At 42.5% G+C, this 9,841-nt stretch overlaps 1 long non-coding RNA gene and 1 pseudogene across 1 annotated transcript; both read right to left on the bottom strand.

Annotated features, from left to right (window-relative positions):
* Positions 1-788: 788 nt before the first annotated feature.
* On the bottom strand, positions 789-3,364 carry LOC115687644 (trans-Golgi network-localized SYP41-interacting protein 1-like; annotated as a pseudogene).
* A 591-nt stretch (positions 3,365-3,955) lies between these two features.
* On the bottom strand, positions 3,956-4,948 carry LOC115687668 (uncharacterized). The gene is made up of 3 exons (XR_004006482.2): positions 4,784-4,948; positions 4,342-4,442; positions 3,956-4,089 (listed from the first exon to the last, which is right to left on the bottom strand). It is a non-coding gene; the product is annotated as an uncharacterized LOC115687668 (long non-coding RNA).
* Positions 4,949-9,841: the final 4,893 nt, after the last annotated feature.

Below are 9,841 nucleotides of genomic sequence, written 5' to 3'. Positions count from 1 at the left end.
GACCTTTACAACACATTTTGAGATCTCACTAATTTTTTTTCAGAAAATGCATAAAAATTGAAAAATTCCAGAAAAATTCATAAAAATTTCCAGAAAATAAAAAAAAAGTCAGATTTCGGGAAAATAGGAAATTTTGTGAATTTTTTTCAAAAAATCAAAAAATTCGAAACTTCACAGAATGGCTTAGAAGCCACCCTTGAATGAAATTTAAATTTTTTTAGGTGTCCAAAAAAATCAAAAAATCAAAAATTTCAAAACTTCACGGAATGACTTAGAATACTTGTGGCCACCCACTTTGAGTGAAATTTAAATTTTTTGAGGTGTTCAAAAAAATCAAAAATTTCAAAACTTCACAGAATGGCTTAAGAATACATGTGGCCACCCATTTTGAGTGAAATTTAATTTTTTGAGGTGCCCAAAAAAATAAAAAATTTCAAAACTTCACAAAATGGCTTAAAATACCTTTGGCCATCCACTTTGAGTGAAATTTAAATTTTTTGAGGTGCCCAAAAAAATCAAAAAATAAAAAATTTTAAAACTTCATAGAATGGCTTAGAATACCTGTGGCCACCCACTTTAAGTGAAATTTAAATTTTTTTAGGTGTAAAAAAAATCAATTTCTGGAGCAGAATTAGTCATGTTTTATCAAACAGATTTCTCCTCCAAAAATCAATTTCTGGCAAGAATTTGATTTCTGGAGCAGAATGGTTACTATTCGCGCCCTTAAGATCTCGTGTCAATATGGATCAAATTGAGCAGTTCTTATTAGAGAAACTGCTTTCGCTTCTTTAAGTCACCTCACTTGAGCTCTGGAACTGCTTAATCAAAGCATAAACATTTTGAATGGAAAATAACAAATCTCCAATAGGCTTGGCATGTTTGCTGCCATCAACCTTCTTTTGACACCATTCTGCATTAATTATACTACTTTCTCTTTCTTCTGCATAAGATCTACCTGAGGTTTCCAGCTCGGCACTAGACAACTGCCCAAGAGGATAGCGTTCAACTTCAAGCAGCAATTTTGTGGTGGCATCAGTACAGGCAGATAATAAAGTCGCAATGTCATCTTCCAACATGGCCACTGTATTTCTATGCTCTAGCTTGTACGTTTCCATATGTTTCATATCTTGCTTCAAAGATCTCATGTCCTGAGACATAGCTGTTACATCATCACATCTTTCCTCTAACTTTTCAAAAGAGCTGCCAGAATTTCATCTATAAATGTGGAAAAGCCTTCAGATTTGTCAACAAGAATTTTGTTTTTTTAACTGAAAACCTTCGATGGTCCTTCTAAACCATGAAGAGATGTCTTCACCCGCTTCATTCATCAGACCAGCTTCCATCTCAACACCCAGGCTATTGCTAAGTTCAACAGGGAACTGTTTTTTGGTGATGGGATCTTCCTGAGACATAGAAAGAGAAAAGCTACATAAGAAACCTTTGCATAAACGGTAATCAGCACTCAAGAAGCATATATTCTACAATACCTCATGGACAGTTTGCTTTTCCGCTGCTTCTGAATGTAAGGAAATATGTTGATCCTTTACTCTCTCAAGGATGTCATTCATGCTCTTCAGGCACTCCCATTTTTTTCTCGAAGCAATCCTTGATGAGGGGAAACAACGTTTCGTTTTTCACAAGGGCATGCAACTCATCAAGGTAACTGACAAGTTCTAGAGACCTGCTCTCCAAACTGCCGTTTTTGCCAGCCATTTCTTCTAGACATGCATTCAACTTTGAATTGAGTGCTGATACTTCCTGGTTATATCTCTTGTTTTGATTCTCAAGCTCCAGCACATTATTCTCAGCCTTTGACACTGCATCTTCCAATGATTTAATGGTTAGAGTAACATCCGCCAGCTTGATTTCCTTGGTTGCAGATTCATCTTGCAGCTTCTTCAGCTCAGTCTCCATATGGCTTCTCCCACCTTCTAAATTATGGTTCTGCTCAGTTAATAAACCAACCTTCTTCTCCAGCTCCAATGATGCATCTTCTAGTGACTTTATACTTTGTTGTGCATCTGCCAATTTGCCAGTCTGAATGGAGATCTCCTCCTTCAGTTTCTCTAGCTCCCTTTCTGCCACGGCTCTAAACACTTGAGCTGCTTCCTTCTCATTGGTGAGTGCATTAACATCATTCTCTGCCTGCGACAGTGCCTCTTCAAGGGACTTCTTGAGACAAGCCTCAGTGAAGTTACTAGCTTGGGAAGAAGCTTCTTCAATGGCTTTCAGCAGCTCTTTTTCAACATTTTCCTTACTGGTTTCTATTTCCCTCTTTTCTTCCACAAGCCTGAGGACATCATCCTGTGCTGCTGACAACAAATCTTCCAGAGCTTTGATAGATGCTTTGGCTTCAACTAACTCGCTTTCTAAGTCAATGGCTTCTTCTTTCGACTTTTCAAACCCCTGCCTTTCCTCTTGCAACAATTTCATATCAGTATGGGCTTCAGCTAACCTGCCAAATAAATCACTAGATTCTTCTCGAACTTTGGCCAACTCTTCTTCAGCAAGTTCCTTAGCCTTTTGACAGTCATTGAGGTACTCCGCCAGCCACTTTAACTTTTCCACAGGCTCTTCAAAGACAGTGCCTGCAGGAATATCGATACCATCAATGGACTCAATCACCCTCTGCAACATGTTATTACTCTCCAATAAGAACTGCTCAATTTGATCCCGTTGATCTTTTAGGGCAACAAGATCTGCCTCCAACTTTGGTATGTGCTCAATGTGAGTAGACATTCTGTTTATCCGATCCCTGGACTCAGTAACTGCAGATTCCTGCTGCTGTATCTCAAGCTTCAGTTTTTCAATTCGGAGTTCTTCTCATCCAGAAGATGTTTCGAGTTTTCTCTATCTTGAACCAGTCCCTTTCCTTTCTTGGCTGCCATAGATAACTTTTCTCTCAAAAGAGCAGATTTCTCTTCTGATCGTTCGAGATCCTTTTTCAAATGATCCTTTTCCTCTTTGAGTGTTTCAAGTTCTTTAGACAACAATTGCAACTGATATGAAAGATTATAAACCTTCTGAGATTTTTCCAGCATCTCTTCTTCAAGTACTTTCTCATGTAGCATTAACTCCTGAACCCGCAAATATAACAGGCTTTTAATTCTTTCAAATGATTCCAAATCAGCATGAGAAGGGCCCAACTCAGAAGTTCTCTCTTCCTCAACCTTTTCAAAGCATTGTCAGAAAAGGATAGCCGTTGATAGACCCCAAGGTCTTCTTCAACCGAGGTTCTAGAAGCTTTCGCCAACAGCATGACCATTTGCTCCTTCTCCCATGACACTTGATGCTCCTTTTTGACAATATCATTGTATTCAAATGTTCGAACTGGGTATGCCGGGACTGCAGCCTTTGTAATCATATGCCCCACTGGCTGTCAAAAAGAATGCATATGCCCATATAATCATCATGCTGAATGGAACATGCAGTTAATTAGAGATGTCATATAACTAAGCTCAATCCTGTATTGTGCTTAATAAACTTTAAAATTGCCTTGGCGATTACAAGAAACGCTTGAGCAAGCTATTAATCAGACTTTCATGTGGTTGGTAAACCAAATTAAGGGTCCTTTTCAGGGGAAGCATGGGCTGTACAATTCTAAGCACTTCAAAACAAAACGGTTGGAATCTGCAACACTTGAACATATAATTCGATGTCTTCAAAATTCAAAGTTCACAAGGGAAAAAGATCAAAGCCTGGAACAACGGTTTGGAAGATGAATCTTAAACAACTATTCAAGACTGTACGTACCGCATATATTCGGAACAATCTATGCCCAAAGATGGAGATCCCTCGAAGATACTGGAAAAACAAAAGCGATGTTACTACACGAGATAAATTTCTATGTTTGCCCGAATAGAATGAAAACAGAAAATGACTTCAAAAGAGACAATAATTTTTTTTCGACTCATTGATAGAGATTTAAGAGCGCAAGCAAGAGAAGCCTCTTACCAAGGAGAAAATAAGAACCAATAGTATCAGCCGAACGCTGATCTGACACAGCTACCAGCTTGAGGAAAACCATAACTGAAAAATGCTAAACCAACTGCAGCAACAGTTGGCGCAACCACCACAGGATTTATCAGCCTGCAAAAGCAGAATCATATTACCCGGAAGCTCACAAATTTAGCTCTGATCCATAAAATTCTAAATGAAATTAAAAGAGAATTGTAGACGCTGTATTAGGTTTTAGATCATAAGAGAGTTTCCTAAAAAAAATTACATTAAGAACTGTCTTTTAAATCAGTACACCGCAGTGCATCAGTTGTAGATACAGAATTAGCTCTACCAGGGTAACTAAATATATGCAGCAACGCTCATCTATAAAATCCAAATTACCTGATTAAGAGGGACATTAAACCCGTAAGCCCTAGAAAGCTTTGGAAAATTGAACCAACGATTATAGCACCTTGCAATTACCTCATTATATGCCTAGACCTCTGCACTTAATTGGACAGTACAGGTTAGCACAATTGCAAGAATTTCTACAGAAAACAAGAAAAAGACCGCCGGGGTTGCGCGTTCAACTTCATTTCAGTCAAGAATAGACCGTAGATCTCCTTTTTTTTTTTAAACTTAAAAAAGTACCGCTAGATATAAAAGACGATATCAAAAAAACAAAAGAGACTAAGACAAGGTGACACATTGTCGTGCTTCCTGCTTATTCCATCAACCTGATTCCTTGCATGCTCATTGTGATCCTTTATTTCTAAACATGTGGAAGAAATGGTAGGGACTGAATTTGTAAGACAGTATGAATTCATCAATATAAGAGAATTACATGTTCAGTGAGATTGCGATATTCCAGTGAATTCATTATTACTAAAGGTAGCGCCAAAAATACGAATGAGCTCCCTCGAACTGATGGAAGACAGGTACCAAAGTAAGAGTTCAGCAACGTAGTAATGTCAGACACCAATAGCATTGTGGAAATTACAGTCACACTATCCTTCTGTAGTAAAAAATGTTAAAGATGTGTCAACAAAATATCAAAGCAACGTTGAGAAAACATCAAATTTCTCTCTCCAAAACTAAGCTTACGTCGGATCCTCCCATGGTTGGGACCATGATCGAGGGGATGAATATAAGTGAACCACCCAGTGACAAATAGTGCTGCATACTGTAGTAAATAATTGGTACTGCAACCGATGGATATGAAGAGGAGTCAGAATAGTACTAACTTTGACACTCACTGAGAACTCCATGTCCAATAACTTCATTGGTTCGAACCGATTAGTCAAGCACGACGCGTAAGATGAGTCTACCTTCTTCCAACAAATATGTGGTAATTGGACGCATGTGTTACTTAAGTTTTACAGTATTCTCCTTTCCCTAGTTGGCCTTAATATGGTCCAGTGGTTGGAAAGACAAAAAGAAAGAAAAGTATTACAAGCACAAACATTATCATAAAGAGTAACTATTGCAACTAAGAATGCGCGTTTTTCGCCCGAGCCATGCAAACATCCATGAAAAGCAAAAGCATCGAGATCACCTTTGGAGAAATGTAAGCATCATGCAGTTAGCAACTAATGCCCCTTCTAATTAGAACAAGATAACTATTATCGTATCCGTCCGCGTATACGGGTTGTGAAATGCAGCCTAAGTGCTCACTAGGCAATTGTGTTGTGTAGGCTCCGTTCGTTTGGCGGAAAATATTTTCCGGAAAAATATTTTCTGAATTTTCCAGTGTTCGGGGGCGGAAAATAACTTCCCACGGAAAATATTTTCCCTCCCATAGGCAATTTTGCCTTCACTTTGGGGAAAAATGATTTCCTCTGAGAGGAAGTTGATCGCCGGTCACCGCCGTCGGCCGCCAGTCGCTGCCGCCAGTCACCGCCGCCGGTCGTTGCCGCCGGCCGCATGGTCGCCCGCCGCCCGGCGTTCGGCGGTCGCCGCCGCCGATCGACGGCGACGGTCGCCGTCGCCGATCTCCGCCACCGGTCGTCGATTACCCGGTCCGCCGTCGATCGTCGGCCGCCGTCGATCGCCATTGTCGGTCGCCGGCCGCCGCCCGTCGCCGCCGCCGACCGCTGCCCATCAGCTGGCGCCGCCGTCGCCGCCGCCCGGTAAGTCGGTCGCCGGTCACCGTCGGTCGTCGGCCGCCGCCGGTCGCCGGTCCACCGCCGCCGCCGTCCTCGGCCGCTGCCGGTCGCCATCGCCGCCGCCGGTCGTCGGTCGCCGGTCACCGTCGATCGTCGGCCGCCGCCGGCCGTCGGTCCACCGCCCGTCGCCGCCCGCCGCCGCCGCCCATTGCCGCCCTCCGCCACCAACGGCCGCCGGTTGCCGATCGCCGCCGCCGGTCGCCGAACACCAGAAAATATTTTCCGAAACTTTTTCAGATTTTAGCCGAACACCGTGTTCCAGGAAAACATTTTTCAGGAAAATGACTTTCGGGAAAATATTTTCCAAAAGGAGAATATTTTTCGCCAAACGAATGGAGCCTAAGATATACAACAAAGAACTGACATATTTACCTCCGTGAGAATTGATCCTGGAGCCTCCATGGTTCCTCCTCCTTCGCACAATGCTGTTGTCACGTATGCCTTCAGTGGACGAACTAAGACATCTGAATCAGCTGAACATGAGAAATAGGGCGGATCTCTCCTCCGAGATTTGTTTGAAGAAACTTTTGGTTTAGGGCATGACGAAACACAGATTTCGTGAGCAAGTCGTAGTAGTCCTTCACGGTTTTTAAATCATCAGCTGGCATTTTGTAGCTGGTCATTACCACACTCTGCACCGATGCACATCGAGCCTAAAGAGTCACGAAGAAGCACTTGCCGGATAACAAACAAAGGCTACTACAATGTACGGAAGAGAAAGATTAACCGTGCACTCAACACAGCAGCTTCACATTCAACAAGAAATGAAAACCAATGTTCGTCATGCGATGGAACTGAATTGTTAGGAATTCGTTGGCTGTCAAGGACTGCGCCTTTCTGCCTAAAATGAGCCTTTATCATATCGACGACACTCTGTCGTGGAGAAGGAGAGCTTTAGTAATCCTGGAAATTTGGAAACGAAAACATGGTGCTTCGGGATGGGAAGTTGACATACAATTTTGTGCGACAATTAAATAGTCAAACACTCGATTAAAATAATCTTAATCTGAAAATGGTACTTTAAAAAAAAAAAAGAAAAGAAGATACAACGGAGTATCGGGAACGTCTCCAACAGCTATTACTGCCATATACACGACTTTAACCGGTACCGTTTCTGATAAAAACCGCTTCGGAGTCTCGGCAGGGACAGCTGGAATCGCCGTTTCTGTACCGACACCGTAGACCCGAGAAAAGCCATATTGACACGAGAACTTAACAAACAACCAAATAAGAGGCTCTAGCAAAATCAGAAAGCTGAGAAAAGTTGGACCAGTGGTGATCTTCGTTTGGCTTTTGTATCTCGGCCAAAATATACATAATTTGGTCTTGCGTTTTCAGCAGAAGTTGCCTCAATTTGTATCCAAAAACCTACATCAAACTATTATTGCCGAAGAGGAGTCACTTATAAAAATTAATTGCCTCTGCCCTGCGCCTCCGTGTTTTGGTTTTTCTGAACTGGAAAAAGAAAAAGAAAGAAAAAAGAAAAACCAGTAGTCCTTCTACCGGAACGACGGACCGGTGGGTTTTGGGTCGGTCGGCTTCTTTTCCTTAGGGAACGCGGATGCCCCCTTCCCCTCTAGGTTTTCTCTCTTGTGGGTAACCGTCTGGCTGCATCGCACACAGAACCAGAAGCAGAAGGAGAAGGGAGAGATGCCGATGCTGGATAGAGAAACCCAGGATCGGATAACAGCGGAGGCCAAGGGGTTCGTGGAGAACTACTACCGGAAGTTCGACGCGAACCGGACGGAATTGGTGAACCTGTACCGGGAAGAGTCGGTGATGAACTTCGAGTGCCGGGAGAGGATCAAGGGCAAAGAGGCTATCGTCGCCAAACTCACCTCCCTTCAGCAGTGCCAGCTCCATATCAGCAAGATGAACTGCTCTCCCGTGGCCCTCACCCGCGGCGCGCTCGTCTTGGCCATCGGCTTCTTGTGGCTAGACGGGAAGCCGGAGGCCCTCAGTTTCAGCCAGGTCTCTCTCTCTATCTCTCTATCTCTCTATCTCTATCTCTATCTCTATCGGGTTGATGAAGGAGTATCCATTTATAATTGTTATTTAAATTTTTTCTTTTTTTCTTTTTTTTTTGAGCGTCGAAGGAGGATGGTGGTTTGGATGAGATGGGCATTTTTGTTCGATTGAATATCACCACCACCTTGGCCTGGGCGGCGATCCCATCGTTCATTGTTAGCAGAGTATCCATCCGTTCATAAGAAGATTTGTTATTGCGAACCGAATTGAATCGAATGGATGTCTTGTTGCTGCTGCTGCTCCGAGGAACTTTTGGGGTGAAAATTTACAGTTATTTTATTTCCTTCTCTATCGAATCGAATCGAATCGATCGCCTCCCAAGTCATTTTCGTGGGAGAAATTCTGTGCCCGCTATGAGGTTACCTGTCCCTTGGAAGTTGCCAGATGCCCTCCTTGTAAAAAAAAAAAACTTGCACAGTCTAGCAAGATGTTTCTGATGCAGAAATTGCAAAGTATTTGAAGGAGATTAAGATATGACCTTGGCCGCGTTTTTCACATTGTTGCTTCATGCCTCAGCTATATATATATGTGTGTGTATCGCACTTTGATGATACGACCCCGTGTGTACCCGTGCATATCTCAAGTTTGTCTAGTTATTTCTTCTACTTCTCCTTCGCGCCCCCGCTCTTCTTCGTTTGCCTAACGCTCTGCTGTGAGTCTGATTCTGCCCTCAGTCATTCTTTTTGGAGCCAACACCAGAAGGAAGCTTTTACATACAAGGCAACGGTTGGAAGACCTTCGATCGGAGACAGGAGAGGATCGGAGACAGGAGAGGCTTCCTATCATCTAGGGGCTTTACAGAGGTCGGGAGTTTCAGTCTGTTTTTTACCTTCAATAAAACTTCTTGTTGTACCGTTTGAAACAGATTTCTATATGGTTTAGTAAGTTAGAACCGGGCTTGTCTAAGTGGAGTTCATGTTCGAATTGAGTCTGCCTTGTGTCAAATTACTATCTCTTGTTCGAGTTTTATATTCGGGTTCTCCTTGTTGCTTGATATGCTAAGGGCCTTACATTTATCCTCGCTGTCCTGACTCACTTGGATTGGACTGCTTTGCTGTTTTAAATCCCTGGAGATCTTGCTGTTTTAAATCCCTGCCGATGCCGTCGATGCAACCGGTGACGAGAGCCCAAGGGCCGTACTTGACGAGGTCTTTGGAGGGTCTGAGGAAGGTGGAGTGAAGCCATTGGAGGATAGAGAGGGTGTGCTTGAGGACAACGATGAAGCCAACAGATCAGAGAAGGAAGATCCATGGATCTTGTGCTTTGTTCTCAAGAGGGTGATCTATGCATGCCAAGTTCATTGCGCATGTGTTTGTGTGTTTGTGAAAATGAGTAAGCAAGAGGGAAGTGTGCTTGAGCGCTAGAGCTTAAATTTATAGGGAAACAAAATGTTCAGGACAAGAGAGGTTGTTTAGACTCATTCTAACGAAATAATTCTAATGATATCTAAGAATATATACCGAGAAATTCAACTTTTAGAAGCGAAAGTAGTCATTAGTGTGTGGCTGATACAAATTGAAAGAAATTATCTTTGACGAATGCTAATAATCATTGCAATATGCTTTAACTGGAAACTCTAATTTTGCCGCTCTTCAAGTTTATAAAAACAAAAGGAAACTTAATTTTCGAGGGTAACTTTGTTGAGCAATATAGCCTGCACCGTCGGTGTAAAGAAATGTTGTGCGGGGACTTAATACATCCTTGAATTG

The sequence above is a fragment of the Syzygium oleosum genome, unplaced genomic scaffold (genome assembly GCF_021117445.2).
Source record: "Syzygium oleosum isolate NSW1041296 unplaced genomic scaffold, Sole_v2.1 Sole_v2.08, whole genome shotgun sequence".
Taxonomy (NCBI): domain Eukaryota; kingdom Viridiplantae; phylum Streptophyta; class Magnoliopsida; order Myrtales; family Myrtaceae; genus Syzygium; species Syzygium oleosum.
Note: the sequence above shows the minus strand (reverse complement) of the source record. Positions and strands in the feature narration are given on the sequence as shown.